We start from the raw sequence: 14857 nt of genomic DNA on the forward strand, positions 1-14857 counted from the left end.
AGACAACTACTGCAATGGGTGTAATTCTGAAGTAGCTACTTTGTCATATATGTTCTGGTCATGTTCTTCATTAAACCTGTTTTGGAAATCTTTATTTCTACAATTTCTAAAGCTCCAAAAATCAATTTACTACCTAATAGGTTGATTGTTTTTTTTTTTGGAATAGTTCCGCATCATATTCTGGATATTTCATCTTCAAATCAACATGTAATTGCATTTGTTACAGTATTGGCAAGAAGGGCTATTTTATTAAAATGGAAATATACCTCTGTCCCTACATTATTTGAATGGTTTTCTCAAGTAATGTTATGTCTCAGTTTGGAAAAAAAAATAGTAGTAGAACTTTTGTTCCCCGATTCGATTTTGAGAGAAGATGGGGCGCTTTTGCCAAATATTATCATTTAATTTGAATTATTTTGTATGGTTTCCTTCCAATCTTATTCTATATAAATAAGAAATGGTGGTTCATTGAGAGAAATGATTCTTAAGGAGTCCATTTAGAATGTGCTGACACAGAAAGAACGTGCAAAGCAACTTGCAGGGCAACGTATAAACCAATTTGCAAAATCAGGATGAAACAATAGCTTGCTGATTAAAGAAGCGATACGGGTAACGGGAAGACATGCTTAACGGTTGAACAATAACGGTGTTAATGCGCTGAGGCTGATAAGTGGGCCAAAGGGGTAATCACATTTGTAATTTTGTAATGAGATTAAAGAAGAATGTAGGGTATAAAAAACTGTGCAAAGTGTAATTCGGCACTCAATCTAGCAGGAGCTGGTTGGGTCTGCAGACTCGAAAAATAAAGTTTACCGTTCTGCAAATTGCTGAGACTCAGTGTGTTTCTGACAACGTGGGGGCTCGTCCGGGATCCACACTCCGGCCGCGGTGGACACGAGGAAGGACATCGGAGACGGTGCACCCCGCCGAGTTTGGCGGTCCCTGACTCCTTGCTCGTCGCTCCAGCGTGGCTTGAGCGAGTGATATCCGGACAGCGCAGAGCGGTAAACGGGGAGAAGGGGACAGTACCTGGTACTGGAAGTCCCCAGGACGCACCGGGTAAGTGCCTACTATTATAGTAGAAAGGTGCGGGAATAAGTAAGGACGGAGAAGACCGGGATCGCTACCCGGGGGTCCTCCTGATTAAGTAAGAGCGGAATAAGATGGGAGGGGGTGGCTCTAAAAAAAAAGAGGAAACGGAGAGACCGGGACCATACCCGGGGGTTCCTCCTGATAGCCCCCTCGGTAGAATGTTTGAGAATTGGGGATGTGGTAGACTAAAAGGGAAACAAAAGAAAAAAAATGATACAGTACTGTTTAATTTGGTCGAAACAGCCGATAGAAAAACCTGCGGTCTGGTGGCCGCGGCTTGGGTCTGAGGAGGATTGGGTACGACAAGCCTTAAACATTTACGTTAATTCAAAACCAAGTGTAAAACCGGAAGAAATTGCTTATGCTTTTTGTTGGGCTCCCTGGCCAGGAGTAACAACAAAGAGTTTTAAATTGGGCATTAAAGGGGAGCGGAAGTGGGACCCACTCGATCATTTACCCCCTCCCTATGTCCAGCCTTCTGCGCCCCTTGCGGGAGCAGAGGGAGGACGTGAAGAAAGTGAAAAAAACAGAAGAAATAGACCCGGAGAGGGAAGAGAGGGATGTTAGGGAAAAAGCAAAAGCAAGGATCGAAACAAGGAGTGTGACAGGAGCAGATAAGAAAAAGAAAGACGAATTAAAAAAGGAAGAGGTACAGCTGTGTCCCCTTCGAGAGGTTCCAATGGGAGGAGAACGGGGAGGAACAGGATTTGTAAACGTCCCTCTGACAAGTACCGAAGTACGAGGATTTAAGAAAGATATGAAAACTTTATTAGAAGATCCAATGGGACTGGCAGAACAGTTGGATCAATTCTTAGGACCTAATGTTTACACTTGGGAAGAAATGCATGCGATTATGGGAACGCTATTTTCTGCACAAGAGAGGCAAATGATACGACAAGCTGCAATATCAATTTGGGGAAGGGAACAGCCGAATGAGTTACCGGGGGACCGGAAATTTCCAGTAAACGACCCACAGTGGGACAAACAAGCAGAAGAGAGAAGACGGCAATATCCCATTGCCATGGAAGGGAGGAGGGGATTACAACCTGTAATTGAGACATTAGTATCAGATGGACTCCTGGAAGAATGTATGTCACCCTTTAATACCCCCATCCTACCGGTCCGAAAGCCCGACGGCACGTATCGAATGGTTCAAGATCTGAGAGGCTTAAATGCGGTAGTCCAAACACGATACCCGGTAGTGCCTAACCCCTATACATTAATGAGCAAAATACCTCCTGAACATGAATGGTTCAGTGTGATAGATCTAAAAGATGCCTTTTGGAGTTGCCCGTTGGAGGAAGGTAGCCGAGATATGTTCGCATTTGAATGGGAAAATCCCTTCACTGGGCGGAAGAAGCAACTCCGGTGGACCGTCTTGCCCCAAGGGTTCACGGAGTCCCCAAACCTATTCGAACAGGTACTGGAGCAAGTATTGGCTGGATTCCATTGTACCGAAAAGAACCAACTATTACAGTATGTTGATGACCTACTACTATCGGGACCAGCAGAGGAGGTAGTGCGAGACGATACTATAAGACTCCTGAATTACCTAGGAGAAAAAGGATTGCGGGTGTCCAAGAAGAAACTGCAATTTGTCGAGAAGGAAATAACATATCTCGGACACAGAGTCAGTAAAGGGCACCGCCAAATAACCCCAGAAAGAATAGCGGGAATAACTAAAAATACCGCTTCCCAGGACAAAGAAGGAAATAAGACAATTTCTGGGCTTAGTGGGCTATTGCCGGATTTGGATAGAGAATTATACCCCCCTGGTGAAGTTTATGTACGACAAATTGGCAAAGGAAGACCGGGGAATAATCAGCTGGACCGAAGAAGAAGAACAGAAGTTCAGGAAAATAAAAGGGCAACTAATTCGGGCCCCGGTATTAACACTGCCAGCACTGGAAAAGCCCTTTCAGCTGTATGCAACAAACAATGAAGGAACTGCGTTAGGAGTACTAACCCAAGAAAAAGGAAAGCGGCAACCTGTGGCCTTTTTATCAAAAATGTTAGACCCGGTATCCCGGGGATGGCCGACGTGCATACAAGCCGTAGCGGCAGCAGCCGTACTAGTAGAAGAAGCACGGAAATTAACCTTTGGGGGAAGAATGACGGTGTATACCCAGCACTCCGTTAGCACCCTCTTAGCCCAAAAAGCTCAGCGGTGGTTGACGGACTCTCGCATACTGAAATACGAAACCATTCTGATGGTCGGGGATGATGTAAGCTTTGAAAGGAACAATAGTTGTAACCCGGCACAGTTCTTATACATGGAATCAACAGGGGAGCCCGACAAACATCAGAAGGCGAGTGGAAGACCCCCGACGGACGGCAAGTACTGAATAAGGAAGTAACTCGTCATATACTGCAACAACTACACCAACAAAGCCATTGGGGAGTGCAAGTTATGTGCGACACTATCCAAAGGGACTATGTTTGTAAAGGGATATTCACACTAGCTCAACAGGAGGTGTGGGGCTGTTACCTGCCAAAAGGTAAACAAGAAAATGATGCGTGCCACCCATAAGGGGGGACAAACACTAGCCGTCCGACCGTTCCATCGGATCCAAATAGACTTTACGGAACTACCACAAGTTCAGAGATGGAAGTACCTGTTAGTAATTGTGGATCACTTCACTAGGTGGGTGGAAGCATTCCCAACCACTAAAGCGGACGCCCCTACAGTGGCACGGATCCTATTAGAAAATATAGTCCCGAGATATGGAATAATGGGGTCTATTGATTCAGATAGGGGAACACACTTTGCCTCAAAAACACACCAGCTAATCTGTGACGCCTTAGGAATCCAGTGGAAGCTGCACACCCCCTGGCACCCTCAGAGCTCAGGAAGAGTTGAGAGGATGAACAGTACTTTGAAGACGCAATTGACAAAACTAATGATGGAAACCAAGCTACCCTGGACCAAGTGTCTACCCCTGGCCCTACTAAGAATCCGCACGGCTCCTCGAAAAGATACAGGAGTATCCCCTTATGAAATGTTGTTTGGCCTTCCATATTGGAACAAGGTGGAGGGCTATCCTTCCCTGCAAGGGGGAGATGTCTTTGTAAGGGACTATTTACAGGCACTATCTCGTTCTTTTGCAGAATTGCGCAGGAAGGGGTTACTCGCACAAACCCCACCTCTGGACTTCGCACTCCACCGAACTCAGCCCGGTGACTGGGTCCTGATTAAGACTTGGAAGCCAGAGAAGTTACAGCCGCAGTGGGAAGGCCCATTCCAGGTGCTACTGACCACCGAAGCCGCAGTAAGGACAAAAGAAAAAGGGTGGACCCACGCCGCGAGAATCAAGGGACCCGTAAAGCCCGAAGAAGGTGCAGAATGGACTTGCGTCCAGGGAGAAGACCCGATGGTGCTAAAGCTCAAAAGACGGACAGAATGAACTTTGGGACTGTAATGTATATACTGCTATTGTTGAGAAGCGCTGAAGGGGGATGTGATAAGTGCAGGACGATGGTAAGGGTGGGCATGACGGTTTTTCCAGGGTCCTTTGTATCACACTCTCATGTAAACGAGAAATGTTATGACTACAACAAAAAGGAGGAGTATGTGGAAAGTTTAATCTAACCAACTGCTGCTTAAAGATAGATGACAACGGAAAGGTGGTTCAAAAAATATCAGATAAAATAAGGAAACTGGCCCACGTGCCGGTACAGACCTGGAAGCCGCTGGGGTATTGGGACTGGCTGGACGGATGGTTGAAAGGAGGCTGGTGGCGAACCGCTTTAGGGGTTATAGGAGGGGGATTGATGGTCCTCCTTCTGCTACCATGTCTGATCCCCTGCTTGCGGGAGCTAGTAGCTCGGGTGGCAAGACAAGTCATGCAACCAGGGGCCCCAGCTGATCCTGTTCAGGTACTCCTACAAAGGGAAATAGAGCTAGAGGAAGAAGCCTATGTAAACCCGTGGCAAAAGCCCAACTGATAGCACATTCTAAAAAGAAAAAGGGTGGATTGAGAGAAATGATTCTTAAGGAGTCCATTTAGAATGTGCTGACACAGAAAGAACGTGCAAAGCAACTTGCAGGGCAACGTATAAACCAATTTGCAAAATCAGGATGAAACAATAGCTTGCTGATTAAAGAAGCGATACGGGTAACGGGAAGACATGCTTAACGGTTGAACAATAACGGTGTTAATGCGCTGAGGCTGATAAGTGGGCCAAAGGGGTAATCACATTTGTAATTTTGTAATGAGATTAAAGAAGAATGTAGGGTATAAAAAACTGTGCAAAGTGTAATTCGGCACTCAATCTAGCAGGAGCTGGTTGGGTCCGACTCTGCAGACTCGAAAAATAAAGTTTACCGTTCTGCAAATTGCTGAGACTCAGTGTGTTTCTGACATTCATGATCCTTTTTCTATATATATATATCTAGATGATGGTAAGACGTATTGCTCCGGGGGTTTATTCCTAATGAGTTTTCCCCCTCTTTTCTTGTAGTCAGTGGTTTTTTTTTTTTTCTTAGATTGTTTTTTTAATCCTTTTCCTCATATATAATTTTTTTCATTTTCATCTATTACGATCAGCTTTTATTTTCCTGAGCTTTATTAATTGTAGATATATTAATTTGTTGAAGTTTTGTATCATTTTGTAGCTGTAGAGGATTATGTACCAATAAAAAGATTCTAAAAATGAAAAATGTAATGTGGAGCCCATTCTAACTGGTTTCATCACCATCTGGTACAGAGGAGCCACTTCACAGGTTCGGAAAAAGCTGCCTTAAGCTGTAAACTCTGCCATTTCCATAATGGGCACGAGCCTCCCTCCCTAGCATTCAGGACACCTTCCGGAGATTACTACCCTTGAAGTCCTGTGTTTCAACTTCCTACCAGGCTCTCTGTACTCACTCTTCAGGACCTCCTGACTCTTTCTACTATGTCGTTGGTACTGATGTGTACTATAACATCTGGCTGATTACTCTCCCACTTCAGACTCAGTGCCAGAGATCCGGCTGCTGCAGCTTATCTCAGGTAAGACAACCACCCCCCCCCCCCCCGCCCCAACAACAGTATCCAAATTTGTATACCTGTTTTGGAGGGGAATGGCCACAGGGGAACCCTGCACTACCTCTTCATTCCCCTTCCCTCGCCTGACGGTAACCCAATAACTTCCCGGAAGCTACTATCTATAAACTGCTCAGTATCCCGAATGATCCGGAGGTCATCCAGCTCCTGCAGTTCCCTAACATGGTCTGTTAGGAGCTGCAGCTGGATGCACTTCTTGCAGGCATCGTTGTTAGGGACACCGGAGGTCTCCCTGACTTCCCACATCCTGCAAGAGGAGCATTCCAACATCATGCTTGGCATATTCTCTAGTCTGAACAAAACAAAAAAAGAAGAAAAACAGAAATTTACCTGAACCTGCTCTGGCCCCTGCCTGTTTCTCGCCGAAGCCCGATTGAGCCAAAGCCGGTCCACTCCGAAAATGTCCGCTACAAAAATGGCCGCTGTATATGGCGGTCTCTCTTTTAAACCCCGGCGCGCTACGTCACGCGCCTGCACAGTCGAGCCTCTTTTCCCCGGTCAATTAAAGAAAAGAAAAAACAACCTTCCCTCCGCGATGCTTCACTCTTCCACCCTAAGCCTCTTGCTTCCATTGAAAAGAATGTTGAAAGTTTTTCTCTCCCTGTTAAACCTCGGCGCCCTGCGTCATGCGCCTGCGCAGTCAGCCTCTTTTCCCTGATCAGTTAAAAAAAACGACCTTTTCTCTGCAATGCTTCAGTCTTCGACTCTGAGCCTCTTGCTTCGAAAGAAAATCCTCTGGATTTCCAGAACCCGCAGTTCCGCTTGTGTTTATCATTCACAACTGCGAAGTCTATGGTGCTGGTACGGTGAAAACTGTTATCAAAGTTGCCTTAGCCCGAGCGCTGTTATGAACTCTGTGGCTTGCCATAGAGGGTTAAGCTTCCCGGGTTTTTGAGCAACTGAAAATCGGCCATGGGAAAATAAATTGTGTTCTATTTTAAAAGGAGGGAAGGTGTTAATTGTTTGTCAGGATTAAAAAAGCAGTGTGAGAAAGCATTGTGATTGAAAACTTTACTTGACAAACAGATAGTATCTATGTTGCCTAATGAAAGTAGAGGTGTTATGGGTGTTATAACAGATGATCCACTGGAGATTTTGATAGATGAGGTCAATTTCATTTAATGGGATGCATGGTTAAGGAGGTAAAGAGATTGCAAGTAGTCAGAAAATGGGAGGGATGAATAGTTTATCTATATTGATCTGTTTTGATGAAGTGAAGTTCCCTGATAAAGTTAGTTTGGGTTATATTAGTTATAATTCACCCCTACTTAGATGTTACAAATGTCAGAGGATTGGGCATGTTGCGGCTGTATGTCTTGGCAATCTAAAATGTAGAAAGTGTGGTGGGGAACATAAACATTAAGATCGGAAGGCATGAAGATTAATCATTGTAAATGCAGAGGAGAACATAGTGCAGCTAATAATTTCAACAAGTTGAAGTACAGTTAGGTGTGATTTATGCAGAAGCTGAGGCAAAATTCAAACCAAATGCTGATAAAGTATTACCAGTCAGAGAACAGAGTGTGAAGTCTAAACACAAAAATACAACTGCAGATGCTGTGGATCAAAGAATACGTACACAACGCTGGAGGAAGTCAGCAGGTCAGGCAGCATCCATGAGAAAAGAGTAGCCAACGTTTCGGGCCATTCCTGATGAAGGCTCTCGGCCCGAAACGTTGGCTACTCTTTTCTCACGGATGCTGCTTGACCTGCTGAGTTCCACCAGCGTGGTGTACAGAATGTAAGTCAGTGGCTATTTGTCAACATCATACTTCTCTTACTAAAGATATTTTACTAGTTGATAAAATGAAGTTTGTGATGTTCATAACTGTAAGTCATAGGAACAGAATTAGGCCATTTGGCCCATCAGGTCTGCTGTGCCATTCAATCATGGCTGACCTTTTTTTCTCCTCCTCAACCCCAGTTCCCGGCCTTCTCCCCGTAACTCTGGACGCCATGTCCAATCAAGAGCCTACCAAACTCTGCCTTAAATACAGCCAGCAACCTGGCCTCCACAGCTGCCTATGCAACAAATTCCACAAATTCACCACCCTTTGGCTAAAGGAATTTATCCACATCTCTGATTTGAAAAGGTGCCCCTCTATCCTGAGGCTGTGCTCTCCTGTCCTTGACTCTCCCACCATGGGAATCATCCTTTCCACATCTATTCTGTCAAGGCTTTTCAATATTTAAAAGGTTTCCATGAGATCCCTCCCCCTCCACCCCCAATACCCTTCTGAATTCCAGTGAGTACAGACCCAGAGCAATCAAACGCTCCTTTCATTCCTGGAATTATCCTTGTGAACCTCCACTGAACCCTCTCCAATGCCAGCATATCCGTTCTAAGATGAACTGTTCACAATCCTCAAGATGAGGCCTCACCAGTGCCTTATAAATGCTCAGCAGATGTGTTTAATTGTGGTGCTTAAGCTTCTAGTCATACAGATAAAATTAAAATTATTGTGAAAGCTGCAAGAAAAGTATTGGGTATAACTGGTGTTATGTGGGAAGCTGTAAATGAAGCTCTGATGGGTGGGGTATCTGTATTTCAGTCTCTTTGTGAAGGTACATAACGGGCATACGAATATTGCAATAGAATGCGAGAAGCCTGATTTCCAATAGTTCAGACTTTAAAACAGGTTACTTCTGAGTTATCACATTTACCAAATGTATTCGGGAAACCTGGTTTCTTTCTCTTGCAGGATTATTAGGCGTGATAGTCTAGTTGGTAAGAAGGGTAGTTTTACAGATTTTATAAGGAAAGTTATAGGACATAGAGTTGAGGACGTATATTAAATGTATGAAGAATGGAGTAGAAGTATTTGATTCAAACGGTAAGGGCATTAAAGTGGTTATTTCTTATAACCCTTATGAAAAGCCCTCAATTTTGTTGGAAAGCACATGTAGCTTCAGCTTACTAAGGGTCGAATGGTGTGGGGATTTTAATCCAGATATTTCACTGTGAGGATGTTTGCAGAGTAATGGTTTGATTGTAGAAGAATTTTTAGATATTTCACATCTTTGTGTCTTAATGATGGGAGGGGCATGAAACTAATCATTTATAACCGTTCTGAAACAGCTATATGTTTACCTTTAGTTTCGAACATTCAGGCTGGTGTGAGTGGGTGATCAAATAATTGGAAATGATCATTTTCCTATATAAAACAATAAGATATTGGAGTAGAAGTACGCCAATCAGCCCATTGAGTCTGTTCTGCCATTCAATCATGGCTGATCCAATTCTTCCAGTCATCCCAATTCCCTTGCCTACTCCCCGTACACTTTAATCATGTGGCTAATCAAGAATTAGCAAATAATAAGGATAACCAGTGGTCACATAAATGGGGTTTTAAGCTTTCAGTAACTAAACCACAAGTTGTATGTTTTACAAAGAGGATCAATAAATCTGGGAAATCCTGCTTTCTCTGGCAAACAAATCGTAGGGGTTCAGCGAAATAGCCTCCCAGTCTGCGTCGAGTCTCACCAATATATAGAAGGCCGCACCAGGAGCACCGGATGCAGTATATCACACCTGCAGACTGTGATATACATATATATATACATATACATATACATATATATATATAAGGTGAAGTGTCACCTCAACTGGAAGGACAATCTGTGGCACTGAATGGTGGTGAGAGAGGAAGTTTAAGGGCAGGTGTTGCACTTGTTCCACTTAAAAGGGTAAGTGTCAAGAGGAATTTTGACAGGAAGGGTTGGGGGGGAAGGAATGGACAAGGGAGTCACGTAGGCAGCGATCCCTGCAGAAAGCAGAAAGCGGGGGAGGAGGAAAGCTGTGCTTGGTAGTGGGATCCCGCTGGAGGCGGTGGAAGTTACGGAGAATTATATGATGGACCCGGAAGCTGGTGGGGTAATTGGTGACGACCAGGGGATCTCTATCCCTAGTGGGTGGCTGGAGGACGGGATGAGAGCAGATGTGTGCGAAAAGGGAGAGATGCATGTGAGAGCAGAGTTGATGGTGGAGAAAGAGAAGCCTTTAAAAAAGACACTTCCTTTGTCCTGAAATGAAAAGCGTCATCCTGACAGCAGATGCGGCAGAGATAGAGGAATTGCGAGAATTCCAACTTCATGCTTTTCAAAAGCTCCAGCCCATCTTTTTTCTTAATTTCTACATGCTCAAGTTTATCTACATACTCAAGCTATTTCTACATGCTCAAGCTTGTTCAAATTCTTTTTCGGCTTCGACTAGTATTAAAACACATTGTTCCAGCAGTAGGGTAGATTTTCTGCTGGAAGCTCTTCAAAATTTATTTCGTTTTCAAAGTATTGGTTTACAGGTCTACTTCTTATGGGTCCTTGCACATAGTTGTTGAAGGGAGTTTCGTTATGACCTGCGTCCCTACTTCTGGAAACATCTGGAATACATTTGAAAAAAATATATACACACGTTCCACACATTAATTAATACTATTGTCTCCTAGCGGACACTGCAATCTACGGTGAGGGACAGATTTTCTTTCAGCTCCGTTGGGAAGGACATCAGTTCAAGGTACATTTGAAGTAACAGTTCGCTCATCCCCTCTGCATCCCTTTGCCTCCCGTCTCCTGTAGTGCTGTTAAGAGCAGGCACCTGTGGCAAGATGCAGGCTGATGCCGGCCTCACCAAGTAATCAAGAGGCAAAATTTGGCATGTCCTTGTTGAAACAGTACAAATAGAAGGCAGGGGTACAGTGCCTGGTTCATCTTCAGAATTTGGTGCTAATTATTTGTTTTAAAACAGAGGTAGACACTGCCATCCTTTGCCTGTTCTTCCTCTGCTTTTCAATTCTTTAACTTTTACTCACATTATCTTTTTTCACAAGATTCATCTCAATGTTTTCGCATTTCACATCTACATTCAACAATCTACAGCCTTCCCACATTTTCCTTTTTCTAACAATGGCTGTAGACACTCATTTAGTCCATTCCAACCCATACAATGTATTTAACATTCTTAATTGCATGAAAAGTAAATTGAAACATCCGATGATATTTTGAGTGTCCCTTAGTTTTTGGGTGTATTTCACATCATTACGTTTTTTATAATCTCGTCTGTCTCCGTCACACACTACCATGTAAAGGGAATCTATGTTCAAGGCTAATTACCCACAGCAACTTTCATTCTCACCTATCAGTCTGCATTGGCAATATTGGCGCCGGCGGTCTCACTTTAAAGCAAAGAAGAGAAAATCTGCTGTTGCTGGAAATCTAAGCACGCACACAAAATGCTGGAGGAGCTCAGCAGACCAGGCAGCATCTATGGAAAAGTGTACAGGACACCGATGAATGATCTCGCCCAGAACATCAACTGTACTGTTGTTTTTTTTTCCATAGATGCTGCCTGTCCTGCTTAGTTCCTCTAGCATTTTGCGTGTGTCACTTTAAAGATTTGACTAAACACTGCCGAGGTCATCCTCTACTGGATGTTGACTTCCACAGTATGCAGAGGCCTCAATACGCAATGTGTTCCCACCTGGATTGTTGAGCCTATAATCACGCTATCACAGAATATGTTTCTCGGTCCTATCTTCCCTGTATCCTTTCATCTCAGTCAGAGAATAGAGTGGCCATGTGTTGTGGCATTCACCGTGGGCAGAAAATTGCATTACCGAAACTCGAACGCTGCCTGTCTGCTCACATTGGAAGAACAATTTAGTACTTGTATGCATCTCCCTGTACTTTACTTACATTGGTAGACCAATTTGATTTGGAAAGTTTTAACATTTCTAATAGAAAAAGGCGATGGCCTTGACATGGATAAATTATCTGCACCAGTACTGGCTCCCTGTACAGTTGTTTAAATAACAGAACCTGATGGAGCACACCTACTCCCACCATAGTAACTGGAATAACATCCCAATTCCATTATGCCAGGATGAAAACCCTTCAGCGGTGTTGAAACCCAAGAGGAGCTAAAATCTGATCCCGTTGCCCGTCAAGCAAGAACTTGTGTTGAATCACTCGAGGCCCCAAATCATGGGAAAATATATTATCTCGGCAATAGATTATATGCGTGTCGCTGTTGCAACAGATACTACTCGTCTTTTACTTGAGACATATTACTGTCAAAATGTCAACAAAGAGTATCCAATAAAATGCTCATGGACTGCGTTTTAACCACTGGAAATTCTGTCTCAAGTTCTCATGTTGATTACTTTTTGATGTATATTTCACTATTCAGTGATGTGGATAAAGTGGAACTAGAATAATAATTAAACCTGCATGTTGAGTAAAGGGAATAAGTTAGGGATTTCAATCATACAAACAGCTGTCTTTGAGGCTGAAGACCAATCAAATCATCTTCTGGAGAATTGGACACATTCTGAAAGAACAGAACTAATAAACTAGTATAATTAATTTTATTGATGACTGTTCCCTTAGCAATATTGTTAATTAAATAATTAATGTGTTTGTTCATCACTGTCGAAGAAATGTAATCTGTAATTTCCCAACTAATTGAGATCTCAATAATGTAAACAGTTGATTTTGATACACTGTGTAAAACTCCATTTAATATTATAAGACTTTTGTGAAAATTATTGTTCTTTTCTTGAAACAACTACCAAATATCATCACCTGAAAGTCAAAGTCAGAAATTTCCAGCCACAAAATCTTGAAAAGAGTGAGGGGAATAAAGTTTAAAAAGCAATGCTAGCTTCATGCAAATGGTTCATAATTGTTGGTCACAACAAACTATCGTGGAATTTAAATCTCAAAGTTTCACAATTTTGTATGGGGAAGATAATGCCTCATAAGCATGACTCAGATTCTGGAGGAGGTGAAAAAATCTATGAAGGTAAAATAGTGAATGTGGTCTACATGAATTTTAGAAAGTGTTTGACAAAGTTCCCCAGGCAGGCTTTTTACAGAATGACAGGATATGAAGATATAGGCAGGATGCAGGGGTGGGTAAAGATATGGCAAATGGAGATCAATCTAGAAAAGTGAGAAGTGATACACTTTGAAAGGTTGAACTTGAAGAAAGCACAGGTTTAATGATAGTATATTTAGAGGTATGGAGGAACAGAGAGGTTTTGATGTCTGAGTAAACCCTAGGGGAGATATCAAAATAGATCTTTTGTTTACACAGCGAGTGCTAGGTGCATGTAACTGTTTGCTATGGTCCTAGTAAAGGCATATACAATAGGAACATTCAAGTGACTCTTAGATAGGGTTACAGGTGTAGGAAAATGGCGGGCTATGGGCTGTGTAAGAAGGAGCGATATAATTGATCATTTAGTAGATTTATATAGGTTAACTCAACATCTTGGGCCAAGGCCTGAACTGTTCCCTGTTCCAAGTTCCACGTTTATTGTGCCACACAGCATTGAATCAATTGATGCTGAATCTCATCACGTGATAGTAACATAAACTAGGGCAAGGAAATAATTACTAAAGGATGACAGGCATGTTAAGAGACCAGAACATTTACCGATGGAATTCGAGCGTCCCGATAATTAAAAGCTAATTGTAACAAACAAAATATGAGTTTGTCCAATAGGAGAGAATTAGATAACTGAATTTTGTTTGGAGATCGACAGCGACTTAGCTTACAGAAATAGGAGGCTTAAGATCATAGAGAAACCGGAGGAAGACAAGGATTTCAAAACTCCTCAAATGGGATCCAAGAATACGGTGAATAATATTGGAAGGATTCAGCACTGAGCAAGACTAGTTTAAAAGTGATGGACGGCAGAGACATGCAGATTTCTTGGTTGTCGAAGTCTATATTTTCATTTATATTTATCATTATTATTGTTATGAGCAGAGAGACAACATCTGCCGGAAGTAAATTCCTTGTATATGCACACGGTACTTGGCGATTAAAGTCTGATTCTGATTCTGATTTGAAGGAAAATACACAATGTTTGTGCTTCAAAAGTGTCACCTACAGGGAGAAAAAACATGGGTCGTCCTTTCAAGGACACATGCACTAACACAGTAAATCATGCCAGCTTACAGTGTGGACATTAATATTATATAATCATAAAACACAGAAGTAGGGCATTCAGTCCAACATGTCCACACTGACAAGTGAGGACCCATCATGATTAATCCTACCTTCCATCACTCGGCTCAAAGCCAGAAAGCTGATTCCTGTGCTCCAGATTAATTTTAAATGCTGTCAACAATTCTCTTTCTCTGTTCCCTCTCGGCACTAAATGATTATGGAGGTATTAGAGATCTATGAAGGATGACTAAATTCTGCAATGGCTTCGGGGAATTAGAAACTTGCAAAAGTCTCTTCACTCTTCAAAGCGATAAGAAGACAAAAGACAGTAAATTATAGGATTGATAGCAGCTGTGAAGTTGTTGGAGTCCATTAGTAAGGATGAGGTTTCAGTGTACTTGGAGGCACGTGATAAAATAGACCGAGGTCAGCATGGTTTACTTAAGGGGTGATCTTAACTGACAAATCTGTTGCAACTCAAAGAAGAAATGACAAGCAAGACTGACAAAGAAGGGTCAGTAGATGTTGTTTACTTTTATTTTCAGAAGGCCTTTGACGATATGAAAATAGTGGAGGAGTAAGAGGGGAGTCTACAGAAAAGTTAGACAGATTAGGAGAATGGGCACATTTAATTTGAGGCAGTGAATTGTATGGTAATGCAGTTTGGTAGGACGAATAAAGGCGTACACTATTTCCAAAGCGGGGCGACTTGTCCCTCTTAGCCCCAATCTCCTCCCAGTAATCTTTGACGCCTTTATTAAATCAA

This window comes from Hypanus sabinus, chromosome 26, assembly GCF_030144855.1.
Source record: "Hypanus sabinus isolate sHypSab1 chromosome 26, sHypSab1.hap1, whole genome shotgun sequence".
Lineage (NCBI taxonomy): Eukaryota > Metazoa > Chordata > Chondrichthyes > Myliobatiformes > Dasyatidae > Hypanus > Hypanus sabinus.